This window comes from Coturnix japonica, chromosome 6, assembly GCF_001577835.2.
Source record: "Coturnix japonica isolate 7356 chromosome 6, Coturnix japonica 2.1, whole genome shotgun sequence".
NCBI lineage: Eukaryota > Metazoa > Chordata > Aves > Galliformes > Phasianidae > Coturnix > Coturnix japonica.
The window spans coordinates 13,319,840-13,335,776 of NC_029521.1; the positions used below are offsets into that span (position 1 = coordinate 13,319,840).

The 15,937-nt window shown below is 40.5% G+C and overlaps 1 protein-coding gene across 6 annotated transcripts in view; it reads left to right on the forward strand.

The window, feature by feature from the left end:
* Positions 1–15,937, forward strand: part of NDST2 (N-deacetylase and N-sulfotransferase 2) — a 122,761-nt gene that overhangs the window by 58,126 nt on the left and 48,698 nt on the right. The window contains exon 1 of one of the 6 annotated variants that reach the window (XM_015866642.2): positions 391–664. The exons of the other annotated variants lie outside the window; for them this stretch is intronic. The gene's annotated coding sequence lies outside the window, so the exon portion shown is untranslated. Of the gene's footprint in view, positions 1–390; positions 665–15,937 lie in introns of those variants that run through there. 6 annotated transcript variants of the gene reach the window in all.

Genomic DNA, 15,937 nt, shown 5'->3' on the forward strand with positions numbered 1-15,937 from the left:
AGATAATTTCTTTAACGTGGTATTGTTGCTACGGTGTCAATCAGTATGTGTGATCTGTAATGAATTGCAGTGAAAAAGATGCCAGAAGACCCAAAAAGTCTCCTTGGAAGGGCATTGGCAGTCTAGGTTTTTCCACTGCCTGCCTGTGTAATCTTATGAGGCAGAGTTTTTGTAGCATATCTGCTCTTTTTTTTTAATTTTGTGAATGATTTCTGTATTGCTTTATAGGGAAGTTCCGTCCTTCTGTAGGTAATACTTGCAAATTCCTTATATGCTGCCAGTTTAAAGAAACCTCGGTTACAGTCTCTTTAAAATGACACAAGGCGGTGCAGTCAGGCAGGAGCCCCGTGCCCGCCCCCAGCACAGTCAGCAGTGGTGGGGTCCCCGTTTACCTCCGCACACCGGCAGGAAAGCCTCGCTGGGATTTCAGTTCAGCTGCCAGGTCCTTCCCATGGCAATTGGGAGGCTGCCCACGGAGCTGTGAGGGGTAAGGTGCCAGGCGGGGACTTGAAACAAAGAAGCTATGTGCTTAGCCTCCATTGCAGTCTGTAAATGGGGAAAGTGATTGGGAAATAGAAAGCAGTAGTCAGAGGATGAGAAAGCAGACACGCACCACTCCTCTGTCAGAAGAAGTGTGACAGGAAAGTCTTGCTCTGGAGAACAGGTAAGTATTGCCTGGGAAAAACAGGGGAGGGACTGCAGAGCCTGAGTTTCACATGAAGCATGCTGGCTCCGTTTGGGTGTTCAGTGTGCCTGCTATGCTTAATAATGTCGGTATTTGTAGAGTTCTAAGCAGGCTTTGAAATTAGAGCTATGTGGAGGTAAGGTAGAGGCCAGTGTGTTGCAACTGTTGGCTGAGAATTGATAACAACTTGGTGTACTTTTTATTTTTAAGCTATTTGACCAAAAAGGAAGTCTAGGAATATGGTTTTCAATTGATAATTTAAAATTTATTGCACTTTGTGGTAAAAATCAGCACATGGCAGAATGCTGTTGTTTTTCTGCATCCATATTATTTTTCTTCATGGCCTAATTGAAGCATGTAAAATAAAACTATACTCTCATGTATGCAGAGAAGTATGTAATTCCTGTTTTCAGACTTTGAACCATGATTGTAAATTTCTTCCAGGTAAAAGGGAAATGAGCATCTCTCATTCAAACTGGTGTGAACACATAATGGCTGTGCTTGGGAAACTGGTAGGGACCAGCACTTTACACAGCAGCTCCTGCAGGCACTGGCAGCAGTGAAACAGAGGAAATTTCTAAAAGTTGTGAAGCCAGTGGTAGACAAGCCCAGCACTGCTTATATGGAAGGAATTGGTTCAGAAGATGTTATCTTCTGTTAGGTTTGCTTGCTCATGACATACCTCCTCACTGTTTTCCCACCTCTGAACTTCCAGGACTGTTTTCATTTGCAGGTGGGGCTCCCTTCCCTTATGTTTGCCCTAGGAGACTGTATGAGAGACAATAGCAAAGCATCTGAGAAACACAGACGGGTGTATTGCTTGTATTGTTGAGAGAGTTTTATAGCACTTGGGATGGTGATTGCTGGAGGCACAGCACTGCTTCCCACAGTTTAAGATATAGTTGAGTGGAGATTGCACTGGAATGGAAAGGCCAGTAGGAGAGAGCACTTCAGAGTGGTTAAAGTGGGGAAAAAAAATAACCAGTGTTTGACTGGAATGTGTGTACATAATTAGTAGGAAAAACTGCTCTTACATATATATATTTTTGTGTGTTTCCATGGGGGAAACTGCTTTCAGCTATCTGTAATTTTGCATATATTCCTATTGGGACAGTAGAATGTGCAAATATAAGCCATCCTTGATAACAAATCTTTGGCACATGATTTGTCTGTCCCTTCAGATGTAATGTATGCAGTCCTTCCTTTCAGTCAGAGGCTACAGAAACCAGCTTCATGTTAATCTTGAAGGCAGCAGTGCCTGGAGCAGCCTCAGCCAGGACCCCTGTCTGCACACTGTGACACTGTGAGCTTTGGGCACAGGCCTCAAGCTCAGACTTGGGTATTCAATCATCATGGGTTGTAGCCTGAGTAGTGTGGTGGGTGTGCCTGTCTCTTCTTTTGTCTCCAACCTTGTTTTCTGAATAAGCATTGAAACTACACAGTAGGTGATGTGTCTCCTGTCCTTTCCTGTCCTGGTCTCCTTTTGCTCCTGACTGGACCCTTGAATGGCCATTGAACCTAATTCATCACTCACCTTGTCTATAACTGTCCGTGTATTTCATCACCAACATGCAGCTTTGCTTGGAAAGTTCAGATACAGTGGGTCTACACCCCATGATTGTAGTCTGAGGTCACCCCCAGCTTCTTGTTCATCCTCCCTTGATGCATCTAGCCCTTGAGGTACCATCAGACTATGAGGCATTGTGCCAAATGAGTTGTTTCTGGTGGAATAGCTACTGTCCTGATCCCTATCCCCTCTGAAGCTGAAACAGTTGGAAAGGTCATGAGAGCGCAAGGTTAGAGTGTTTCTTTTTTTGATGGAGGTATTTTATTTTCGCAGGTGTCCCAGCTGACCACACAGTGCTGGTGAACAGCGCATGGCAAACAGCCAAAGTCCCATTCTGTATCTCCTATCTCCCTATACTTTTTGTAGGACCAGCAATGGGAGATAGTGGTGGTGGCCACTGTTTCTTGTTGCTGGTGTGGATTTATGAAATTAAATGGATGCAAAGTGAGGGGAACAGCTTATACAGCAGCAGGCATAAAGCCATCAGGCAGAATTTGCCTGTTTCCTGCCTGTTGTTTTTTCTTAATGCAAGCTCCTTGCATCCAGATTTCATTCACTTCAAACCTTTGTATGTCTGTGTACATATATGTAACTTTTCAACTTCTCAAGCAGCTGTTGCTGAAGAAAGAGGCTGTACTGCTGGTACCAAAACATTTTCAAGTATGTCTGTCCTTACCATTCAGTTACAGTAGAAATGTTAAGGTATATGAATTAAGGACTGGAGCAGTTAATAAAAGAATATGGCTTTAAGATTAATACTGTTCTTATGTGGGAACTTCAAGGAAAAGTGTTAAGAATTTATATTGGTAGAGCTGTCTGAAACATTTTTCACACTATATCATTTTATGCTCTCTAGAAGATCAAGAGGACTATCCAGAAAATGATTGCTGCTGAAGTTTGGCTGATCGTTTTCCAGCTTTGCTTAAGTATTTAATATAGTAATAAGGGTAATGGAGAGATCACAGAATGTATATCTGAAATAGATCTGTTACTCTAACCCAGTTCACTGCTCTGGTATATTTTGCATTCAGAGGTCATTTATTTCCATCAGAGGGGGATGAATATAACATATTGCTGGTGCTTCTACGTGTCACTCCTTCACCTTGTCGGAGACATGCTTAACGTGATTTTGGCAATAATTCTGTTGCTAATTCTCTTGGGTGTTTCTAGTTCCTATCTGCTGTACAGCATCCTTAATGCTAAATTCAAGATGGCATTTGTGTTCTTGTGTGTTCTTCTGTATAGCTTTTTTTCCTGTACCTTCACTACTGTGGTTGAGGGAGGACATTTATATTTTGGTTCATATCTTGCATTTTTCACCGTGGTCTTGCTGAGTAACCTACATCCGCTGTTAGAACAATGCTTGCTCCCAGTTGGAGGACTACTTAAAGTAGCAAGGCTCAATGAAGATATTCTCTGTTGACGGTCCATTTAGTCTTCATAGCTTTCATTAGAGACCTCAGCCATTTTGTTTTCATATGGCCATTATCTGATTTTGCTGTTATGCTGGGAGTGTTTTGAAGTTCTGAAACTCAAACTGTTTGTTTTCCTGTGTTTATATAGTCTTCTTTTCCATTAGAGCTTGAGAGGGGGAAAAAAGCTTCCTTTTTGGTCACTACCCATTACTCAAGCCTGTAACTGGAATTAATACAGAACTTTGCAGGTAGGTCTGTTTGTCTGCACTGTAACCATGTTTTTTTTTTTTTTGTTCCCATTATTTTTCTGAGAGAAAAAAGCAATGTCCTCACTCTCTTGCCTGAGAAAATGCTGCATTTCTGCTGCCATTGCCATTTGGAAATTTGCTGCCAACATCACTTCTTAGACCCAGTGTTTTGAATGTACTGCCCCTTCCTTTATACTCTATTATTCCTAAATTAAAAGAATAAGTAATAAATCATCTTTTTTGTGGCACCATGTAGCTTGTCCTGTCTCAGGTCAGCAATAACAGCCTCCACCCCTAACTTCATAAGCTGTCAAAGTTATTACCTTCTTGTGTTGCTACTCATGCTTAGGAAGGACTCTCAAGAAATGTTCAAAATACCTCCAAAAACAAACAAACAAACAAAAAAAATTTCAAAAAATAAGAGCACTCTTCCAGGCTTTTTTCTCATCTTTTGTTGCAGCTTTACCTATATATATTTCTGTTTTCTCTCTTCTTATCTTTAAACTACACACTCTTCTTTTTTCTGCATGTGTATGTTACACTTCATAAGACTTTACATCACTGTGACTGCAGTGGTGTAATTTACAAACATGTTCTGCCTGCAGAAGAAACCACTGCTTTTATGTCTCTTCCAATGCATGCAGATCAGAGCATCTTTCCATCAAGATTCAAAGTCCTTCTGTTACCAGCTTTTACTGTTTAAGAAAAAAGATGTGTAGAAGGTGATTAATTTACACTTTTCCTGGATGTTTATTGTGAGCCTTCAGGAGCAGAAAACGTGTGCCTTGTAGCAGACGAGCTTTGGTGCTTTGTGATGTTTATTAATATTAATTCAGATATGCTTATGATAAATATTAGTATTTTATGCTATTTTTGACATCATTGTTAGTGTCAGATGAGGACTAGCAGCTAATGGTGTATATTGTAGAAGTTATGTAATCTCAAATCAGCCAGTTTTTTTTCCCCTATGCCTTTACTGCTTTCAGTAAAGCAGAAACTACACAATGTAGTTTCATTGTGTTTCTGAGTTTCACTGTGTGTTCCCCTGTTCTTTTGTTAGGAGAACAAATTAGTAGCTCTTAATCTGTTTGGTTTCTCCTCTTTGAATCTTTTGGGCTTTTTTTGTGTCTTTCTTGAACCCATCTCCTTTGTTATTTTGAGAGAGAGAGTGCAAGGAGACTTTACATTGTTTTCTTTGTTATTTCTTTTCAAGCAATTTCAATCCATGACTTCCATGTTCTTCTGTTGTTGTGAGGTAAAGAACTGACCAGTGTGTCAGAGGGGAGAGAATTCTTTTTCTACTTCTCACCTTTTAATTCCTTATACAAGTTTATTTAACTTAAGTTGCACTTTACTGTCACTATTGAGCACACAGCGCAATAAAGGAAGGTGTCTGTTTTTTCCTTTTTTTTTAAAGTTAGTAATTAATTAACAACCATTTATATACGTATGTTTACATAAACAGTGAGTGTTTATAATTTCCACATTTCAGTACCTTGCTTTTAATAACTTTAAATAGAATGTAGCATTCTGTTTCTTCTTCCTGGTCCAGTTCTTGTGAAGGGAATATATATGTAAATTATTGTTTGGATTACAATTGGTTTGTGTTGCCTAAGTACATTGTCTCCTCATCACAGGTCATGTGCAAGCTGTTTTGGGTGCTTTGTGAATACAACACACACACACACACAAAATCCTTCATTTCAACTCATTTTCTAGCCGAAGAAGTCAGATTTTATTAATCTAAAGCTCACAGTGCCATCATTTTATCTGCTTCAGATCACATTTGCTACTACAAGTCTTTAAAATTAATTTTTCTACCGTTAGTTTGATTAGATCAAATAGATATATTTGCTGTTCGCTGGTGCTACAGTTTTATCAGCTGTTACTGACAATTGCTTAGTGTCAGTGTTACATGCCAGTTCTCATGAATTTTTCTATCTTCTATTTTGTACAATGGTTTGTATAATTGAAGGTTGTTTCCATATGGATTAGATTGTTTTTCTCTTAATAGTGAATGTTTGTATTAGAGTCTTAGTAATCTTCTGCATATTACAAATGTTTTCCTACCTAATTAATGTGATAGGTTCTCTGGTTTGTAACTCACCGTGATCGCAGTCCATGATTCGTCTTTCTACTGTGCTTTGGTTTTGCATGTTTCATCATTATTCTCTTACATGGAAGAGTAATTTTGTGTCTTTCTCACACCTTTTGTGATTCTACATCTGGCTGTTGTGCCCCAGATGTTTCTGGTCTAAAACTGGGACAGAAATTAACCCTCAAATGTTATCTTTTACCGCTTTAGTAGGATCCAGTGTATGAAGATGTTCTTGACAAGGGAGAAGTTTTGAAAGGGGCTGGGGCTAAGTGACAGCTCTGTCATTTCCATGTCCCTCTTCTGTGGAGGCTTTCTGGATAACAGTGGGCTGCTCGGATAAACCAGTTGTCCAACTGTGTCTTCCCCCATTTTCTTTTAGCACCTACCTTGTGGGCGTTACTTTGTACTGCTCTGTCCATAGCCAGCTTACAACAGTGTCCGCCTGCTACTTGCTTAGGGCTTATTGTCCTCTTGTAAGCAATTGTGCATTACTTCCATACCCCAGTTTCAAGACCTGCTGTTGTCTTTAGGGCTTGCTTGCTTGTGTCAGGTTGGCTATAGAGCTGGTGATTGTTACAAGAAGTCTCAAGGATGCAAATGAGTAACTGGTGGTAGGAGATAGTTGAGAGGAAAAACCTAAGGGACAAGTCCTTTCTCTAGAGGTTTTTGGGTGTTTTTTCCCCAGTTTTACCAGTATCTTCATCTGTCAGCATGCTGTGTAATGGGGAATTCTTTGATGCTTGCTGGAGCAGAGGGTCGGTGGGATGGTTCTTCTGTTTTGTAGCAGCCAGATGTACAGTGTGATATGGGAATGTTTTGGTTTTTTTTCCTCCAGTGTTGGATTCCTATAGGCGTTGTTTGTCAGTATAGCTGTGAAGACAGATTCTTCATTGTCCTCTTCAGTTAATCTGTCCCAAGGAGCTGTTGCCTACATCTCTTCTTTGGTGTCTGTGAAAGCCCAGGCAATCGTAGTGATGTAACTTCCATTTTTTTGTATGTGAGGGCTAGGGAAAGAGTTTCCTAGCTTGTAAGAACTTCGTCATGAGCTATTAATGTTCCTTTTGACTGATTGCTAAGGGTGCATCCAAATGAGAGGCTGGGCAGCAGCCTTAGCAGGGCAGGCAGCAGTCTGTTGGCAACCTGGGCCATTGCCATCTCAGACTGCGCTCCACCAGATCTCCCAGCTCCCTTGCACGGCCTACTTGGGTGCCCTCAGCCTCACAGGCTCCTTGTGCCTGTGCTTCTTGCTAGAACAAGCTCTCCCGCATCCTGGGAGCTCCAGTAGATCACTGAACAGGAAAATGCAAAACGAAGTTCGTGATGAAAAGCTTTACAGTTCCTTTCTCCCGCCCACCCCTGCTCTGTCTTGGGAATTTGCTGCCCTGCCCACACAGTGACCAGAGAGGAATCTGGAGGCATTTGCAAGATAATGCCATATCAGATGTTCCATTCGCACACTTTCTGCTTGTATTTTCAAAGCTGTTTACATATTTCCTTTCATTTTGCATGAATAAGCACATCACTCTGAGACTAAAAAGGGGGAAATGCATTTACAAATGTGTGAAGCCACATAGCTGTAATAAATTGCTTTAATTACATATGGCATGTTTAGTTTCTGGAAGCCTGTTGTGCATTTCTGCCTCCAACAAGTAGCCTTTCCTGTTTGCTTGCTGCAGTTTACCAGGCTGGCTGTCCTCCCAAAATAATCCTCATTCAGATTCCGTGTTCTCCACTTGACAGACACTCACTGTGATCTTTATGATCCTCTGGTACAAGCTAAGTGTTGCTCTGACAGTCAGCGTAAGGTAGAGACGAGATTTTTCTGGAGTAGGAATTTGGTATCTCATCATATTTTTAATGGATACCTTTTTAATCTGGTTTATAATTTTTTTAGAAAGGTGTAAAGTTAAAGCTGAAGGCAGAAATATCTCAATTGTAAGTTCAGTTTTTATGCAACAGGTGAGCACAGGTGGCTGTCATTTATATCATCCTCCTCAGGCAGTCATAATTCTTGGGTACTTGAGCAGTGTTGCTGTGTGCTTTCCTGTAGTCTGTTTGTCACAGTAAGTGCCATGCTCCTTCTGCATTCCTTTTGTTTATTGTTTGAGATGGTTTGGAAGTTTTGCTATCAACGTGCTTTGGCGTCTTTATTTTTGGTTGAAAAAAGCTACAGCAACATAAGGTAGAATTATACCATCTTTACCTCTTGACTAAATAATATTTAACACATTCTTTTCTTGTCCACTGTTGTTTATATTTGACCTATATTTTTGTTTGCTTGTTTCAATCTAGAATTATGAGCATGCTTTTGAACTTTTTCACTCTTTTTATAGTTTTGGATTTGCCAAGCTCAAGTTGTTCTGTACAACAGCCAGAACTCAAGGTGTTGTGGAGTGAGGGAGGGTCTTACTTTAAAGACTGCCAACTTGAAGTTGAAAAGAAAGGTTAAAGAGAAGCTCTTTTATTTTCTGTTGATGCCTTCCTCTATCTGCAGTAGAAGAAAACTGTTCGGTGCTGTTGGGATTAAATGCAGAAGAGAACTGACAATCAAATATTCTCTTCCTTTGGAGAATGACTTTTCAGAAGGCTCAGAATCAATACGGGGAGCTGAAGCAGCCCTTCACATTATGGTTACCTGTTAGTGTCTGTCTCGTGCCTTCAGCATTTTCTTAGGAGCTTCTGCCAGATTGATTCCAAATGTCAAAAGCTAACCTTTGTGCAGTCCTTCTCACAACTGCAGGACTGGTAATGTTCGTCTGCTCCTCTGTTCATAGCACTCCATTTATGCAGAAGGGAGATAGTGGTTCAGGAAGAGCAACTTTCTGTTGATGTTGCTGTGCTCTCAGGATATGATGACCATATTAATGAATTCATCAATCACAATAATCTGATTAAACTGATGAGGGAGAGGGAACCAACAGATGATACAAATAGATTATTTTAAGATATATGAGATACACAATTAGTGACTGACTCACTCAGCATTTAAATGGAAGCGTTACACAAGAGGTTTATGGGTAACGAACATAATAAATTATGTTGTGTCGTTCTTGTGAGAGGAAGGCTCATGTACTGCCACAGGGACCTGTAAATAAATCAGTGGCAAAGTGCTGAATATAACAAGTATCATGTATGCATTACTTGAGGGTTTTTTTAGTGTAGATATGTATGGTACGTGCCTTTTGCTTGGTAGTGGAATATAATATGGACAGTAGTATGGTGAGGGAGATTAGCATGGGTTTTATGCCTTGTACAGGCACTTTGGCCAGGACCTGGTGAATGTGTTTTTAAGCACAGAGGATACTGATACTTGAGTAGGAAGGGAGTTGCCTCACGTCCCTGAGGTTTCAGGGGTCAATCCCCTGGAGTACAGAGATAATGGAAGGGAAGCTTTCTGTCAGGGAGCATATGTTTTTGTGACGATTACACTGTGTATAGATTAGGGCTTCTGGGAGGGAGGGAATGGAAAGATGTGCTTGGAACACAGGGCCATCTGCCAGTACCTTGGCATAGTCATTTCATTAATGAGAAACTTATTAGCTTGAGTCCAGCTGAGATAGACAAGAAGGGCAGTAGATAGGACAGAAATTGTCATCCAGTCACTGTTAAAATGGAGAAGAGACTGGTTTGATAAGCTATAAGATCTGATTTTGTTGAAAGAACTGTTCTTGTTCTACATGGTAAGAAAGTATTGAGCTTCATGCTGAAGAATGGTTTCCTTACTTTTGTGATACAGTATGGGATGTCCTTTGGTACAGAAGTTATCTAACTTATCGTGTGTGTTGGAATTGATAAGAAGATATGGTACTAGAAACAGGAAAGAAAAGTAATTTTTACTGAGAAACTGTTTTTGCATCAAATGATTGATGGTTGAAGGTCCGGTTGAAGGTGCTGTGTATTGAATATAGTATAACTCGTATCTGTGGTGTCAAAGGATTGCAGCTGGAAGACAGAGCTTATGAGAATGCCACGTTCTCATACTGGCTATGCCTGCAACCTCAGGAAGCTCAGTCTGGTCTGAGTTTCATGTGAGCCAAAAACACTGGGGTATCATGAGCAGGCAGAAAAGAGTGCTCTGGAGAAGCAGGCAGCAGTTAGGTGTCTGTGCACTCAGTGTCTCTTACCTCCAGTTCTGGGTTCTGCTTCTGCCCCAGTAAGTGTCTGTGTCTGTGTTCTATTCCTCAGCTTCCCTGTTCTGCAAGCCAAAAAAAATTACCCTTTTCTAGTGAGATCTTTGCTATTATTTTGTGGACGTAGGACTTAAGTACTATTTCATTTAAACAGCTCTGCTTTTCTTTTGACAGATGAGTCAGACTTGAGTCAGGGTTGAGGGTGAGATAGCAGAGCCGTTGCCTGGGGAAAATAGTGGTTAGAAGTACTAACTGGTTTGAACATTGTTATTTGGGCAATGATTTCCGTTTTGTCTGCTTTCATGCTGCTCAGGTTGGATTGGTAGTTAAGCTGCAGGGTAAAAATCAAAAACAAAGTGTTTTCCATGAAAATCTCTATAATCTGCAACTGCCTGAGTCCACAGGAGAGTGGATGTTCTCAGGATCCAGTTGCAGGGGATATGCAATTCACAAGGAAGCCTAAATTGAAAGGGATTTGGTTAGTTGTTCATTCTACAAGTTCTCTTCTTGTACTGTGGAGGGGAGGAGATCAGTGAGATAAAAAATCTGTGTTATTACAGAGATAAGATCTATGTTATTGCAGAGGTAAGAACGGGCAGTGATTGGGTCCCAAGGTGGAAGGATGGTTTTTTGATAGTAAAAATAAAAGAAACAATGGGGAAAAATAATAATAAAACAACTTGGCTATGATTCATGTGTAATGCATAGATAGTTCCATGCAAAAAAGTGTATATATGTGTGTATATATATATATATATATGTTATAATATTGCATGTCCTGGTGAGTTTATACCTAAATATATGTGTGCGTAGTAGCATAGCATAAGTTTAAATCCTGATCTTGTGCTTGTTGAATTCACTGGAAATACTTCTTCTGGTTGTGCTGAACATCAGATCAGGTTCTCACGCTGATGTTGAGATGTTGTATAAAACTCCAGCAGTACTTACGCTTTTGCATAATTTTTTTCCACTTGCCTTAACACGCAGCATAGTTGATCCAAACTCTTAAAGAAAAAAAATGAGTCCTGCATACTGGGCTCTGCTGTTTCATCTCCTAAAACAATGATAGCATCGTACAGTGATAATCGTTAAATGCCATGTCACAAGCTTTTAACCTGACAGAACATGTCTTTTCTTTCTCAAGTAGTGCAAGAGTATCGCTGGTCCCACAAGGGCATGGTAGGTCAGGCTTTTGGCTCAGTCTGCGAATCTGAAAGGCTTTGCACTTAGTGAAGCCATAAAGAAACCTCCAGCTGGCTGGATGCCTCTTATAAGAACACAAGTGCGGCCTTATTCAGGGTGTTGCTCACACAAAGTTGTGTATGCTTCCATCTCTGGGGATGAGCAGAGTGGGAGGGGGGCCTTCAGCAACGTTCCAGTGAAGCCAGGAAAGTCAGATGTTTACATGAAAACACACAGAGTTTAATCACTATGAATCACTATTAATCACATCAAATCACTGTGGAAGGGTAAAACAAGAGGGAAGAGAGAGCAGGAAAGCAACAGAGAGCTTTTAACTTAAGGCTTGAAGAGAGGGTAATAAGGGAAGCAGAAATTTTCGTTTCACTGTAAGCACAAAAGCTCCCTTAGCTGTGTATGTGGACTGTGAAATTGCAGAGCTCTGCGCAGTATTTCCCTTCCAGCAGCAGAGCACAGAGCTGAGTGTCTGCGCTGGGAGCGTTGTGCCCAGCTTTGCTTTAGTGCCTTTCTGGGTCAGTGGTTCTCAGACAATGCTGTACAGAGCTGCTTTAGTCTCGCTTCCATGAGTCAGTCTCTAAGTGCCCACACTTCCCCTTAAGATAACCCAGTGTCCTGGAGGATCCGCAGTCTTTTCTGACTAGCTAATCTCAAAGCATTTACGGTGTTCCTTGAACTTGGGTTGGTTGATCATGTGTACCTTTTTCAGATGCCATTCTTCCTGACAATTCAACCACAGTCCAATTGTTGACTTCAAAAGACCAAGTGAAAGGATGTAGCCAAGTCCTTGCACCTGTAGCACTGAAGGAATCGATACTCCTGACATTGTTCTTACACTACTCTTTAACTAGAACAATTTGTAGCATTGTCTCATGAAGAATAAGGAGAAAAGAATTACTGATCCATTAAAGTAATTTTTTTCCTTGTATAATAAAGGATCAAGTAACTGCATTGTTTGTTTTCTTTTAAAATGAGTTTGTATACAAGCTTGTTTTACCTCTGTGTCTCAGGAAATACAGAGGAAAAGGAATGGAAGGCAGAGCTGAAATAGTGCACTTAAGTGTTCTTCCAAACAAGCTCATATGGAAGTAGAGGGTCAGGTGTCTATTTTTGACTGAAGCAAGGCTTAACTATTATTTGAACGTTCATATAGCCAGCCTTGATGGTGACTGGGAGCCCCCAGGGAGGAGGGAGCAGTCTGTTCAACATTTGTTCATTCCTCGCCAGCTGGGTGCACCTGCAGTATTTGCCACCAGCAACCAGCTAGAGGAGGTGTTTTGGAAAGCAGCACCAGTCAGGAGCAGATCTTGAGCAAGGCATGGGGGAAGAGAAGAAAACTATCATACTCAGTGTGGGAAAGTTCCTGAAGGTCTGTTTGTGAGCAATGGCTAAGCTGAAATTGGGGCTGAAGAGTGGCTAAGTGTAAAGTGTTATTAGGTAAGAAGTTTTTATTTCTTCTTTCCCTTAACTCCTCCAAAGGCATCAGCTATTTCTCCTTCTTTTCTCTATTTCCATGTATGCAAATTTTCTTCTCTCACCTACTGAAAAAGACATGATGCACCTAATGAAAAAGGTATAGATACAGCTAATCTGCTAGCTAGTCTCTTGCAATTTGAGTTCAAGACATTGTATTCATTCTGCTCCCAAACTTAGCATTCATTCAGCATTGTGCTATTGCATTCAGGAAGAAAACCTATGCCTGTGGCTTTTATTTGGAGCATTGGATAGAGTATCTCTTATTATTAAGCATCTTTTCTGTACAACCAGCTGTGCTGTGGCCATGGTGTCTTGGAAGTTGTTACTGTGAACCTGGAAGAACATAAGGAAAGCGGTTTAAGCAGGGCATTAGAACTGAACTATGGAAAACTCCATTTTTTTTTTTTTTCCATTGCACTTATGCTTTTACAGTCATAGCCTTGTGTTTTATACCTTTTTTTCCCTCCATTGTTAGAAAATGAACTGTCTTAATTTTTAGTTTTTAATTGTTTTCTTGGTGGGGGTGAATCACAACTTGGAATTGCCAATTTGTAACATTATGGGCACCTTTGTGGGTTTAAATGGGGATATATTTTATCATTGTTTTTTTTCCCACTTCATCTTAAATATTGGAGGAATCTCCTCTATGGTGTAGAGTGCACTTCATATTATAAGTCAGATCAAAGTAAGCATCAGAAGTCTGGAAGGGCAGCACTGCCCAGATCAAATATTGACTATGATAAATGGAAAATGTAGAGAAGGAATTACATGGACTTAAAGTCAGCAGGGGCTTCTGACTTTATGTGCAGCATTTAAAGGAGGAAAAAGATGAGAGAAGTACCACCCTTTTCTTCTTGAAATTCCCTATGGTTTCTCTCAACTTAACTGTAATTTGGGGGTCACCGTTTAGGCAGAAAACCTTTGTATAATATTCGGTTGCTATTATGAGCTTTCCTTTGGGAATCTGCCTTCTTAGTGTTCTCAGGCTGGCTGGCTGGAAATCAAATAGTCGACTGCCTTTCATTAATCCGGTGGTTTATTTGCTGTTTTTTTGTTTGTTTTGTTTATTTATTTGTTTTCTAACTGCTGTTTGTAAGTTGATGATGACTACAGGACTGGTACAGGGAGTTGAGGCATTGCTTTGTCTGCTGGAACCACGGTTTATTAGGATAAGGAAAAGGCTAATACCGATGTAAGTGCAGTGCAGTTAGTTTTATTGTGTTGCTATTAATTTTGAATGCTTTGAGGAAAAGTAGCATAAACAAGTCATGAGCAGAATTATTTAAATCATCTGAATGGGGTGAAGGGTTTAAATACAGAAAGCTCTGCTACTCTAATCCAGTAGTTCAGAAAATGACCAGTGTTATCATCTTAATTATGGCATTGCTGTCAGGAGGCAGTTGGTCTTGTGTCAGGATGGGAATCATGGTATTGGAAGAAACCTTACAGACTGTTTAGTTTCAGCCCCCCTGTTATAGGCAGGGACTCTTCCCAGTAGACCAGGTTGCTCAAAGTCTCATCTGACCTGGTCTTGAACACCTCCAGGTATGGGGCATCCACAGCTTCTCTGGGCACCTTGTTCCAGTGCCTCACCACATTCATGGTAAAGTATTTCATCCTGATATCTAATCTAAATATGAAAGCTGCTCTGAAAGTTATGCCATGTTTTGTCATTTCCCTTCTCTCTGTCATTTGGTTGGCTGGTTGTTCTTTACCTTGTTTTTTTCCTTTTTTTTTTCTTTTCTCTTTTTCTAAATTTCATTTCTTTGGCATGACTTAGCTGCTAGGCTGTAACACTGGAAAGAAAGTTGTTAGGGATATCCTTTTCCCTACTGGCCTTGATTGTAATTGGTTTGCTTTTTGTTGTTGTTGCTGCTGTTGGGAGTCAGACAGACGATAGCAAGAGAGAAAAGGACAGAGGCAAAGATAGAAGAGCATTACACTTCTAACACTTCGCTACTTGCATTACCCTTTGTAAGATTTGCTGGAAGTGTCAAGGTCATGGGCATTTTGGAGCAAGATGGATTGCAGTAAACATACTCATGCTGATGACAGGCTGGGACTGGACCACATGCACTCCATTTAACAGTAGGAGAGCTGGAGGAAAGCTTGTTTTTATTGTCTGCAGGCAGGATGTCGCTATGTAAGGATGTGCAAGATCTGAAACAGGACTTATGTGAATTATGAACCAAACTAAACCATTTGCTTTCTGTGATCTAACTGATACTTCTCCTCCCTCGGGAAAACAGTTTTTTCTTCTGTTTTGAAAGCTGCTCTGGTGAATTACATTGAAAATAAACCATCATGCAAGAGAAAGGTGAAGAATTTAAGAGATCATTTCTAGAACTTTGAAAACAAGACTGCTTTCACAGTTCAGCAGTACAGATTCATCTAAGAGCTTTGCTGTATGGTGTTCATTGGACTGTTTGCCTAGACCAAGGATAAGATCTTCATGGGAATATAGTTAAGCTTGGTTGGGCCCCTGTCTTTTAAACTAATGGGATCCTGTTGTGTCAGATTAGTGTAAATATTAAGGTTTTTCTGCTTAGAAAAACTCTTCATTTTCTGGAAAGCTGTTTTATCTTGTAATGGTGAAGGGGACCACACACACATTCTCATTTGTGTCCTGGGTGTTCCAGAGAGCAGCTGTTACATTCAGGTTTGGTCTTTTCTCCAGAGCAAAAAGTAAAATGAAACTTGCAGTGAGGCTGGCATTTGAGAAATAAAACTGTCAGGATTACAGATGTCATTGCTTACTGGGTCTCCATACAGTGCAGCACCTGACTAACAAGAGCTCCATAAGGAGCCTGCAAGGCCAGGTTCTCCTACACGGCAGGAGCTTTCCCACTCTATTGTTGTGGCTGATAAATTTGAAACATGAGAAAAGATACGATGCTCCTGCAGTTAATGACATCGTTTCAAAACCACTTAATTATGTGCTAGGCAAAGGTTCATGCTATTAGTAAATACTAATGCCTGGAGATGAAATGTGTTGCTCTTGGGGGCTTTCCAAAAATACGAATATGTTTGTTTCTTGTGGACAACATTAAGAGATGAGTTTGCATAGAGGAGGGAAATAGAAAATTGTTAGGCAAGGTTTTTGCCACCTAACTTGGCTTTC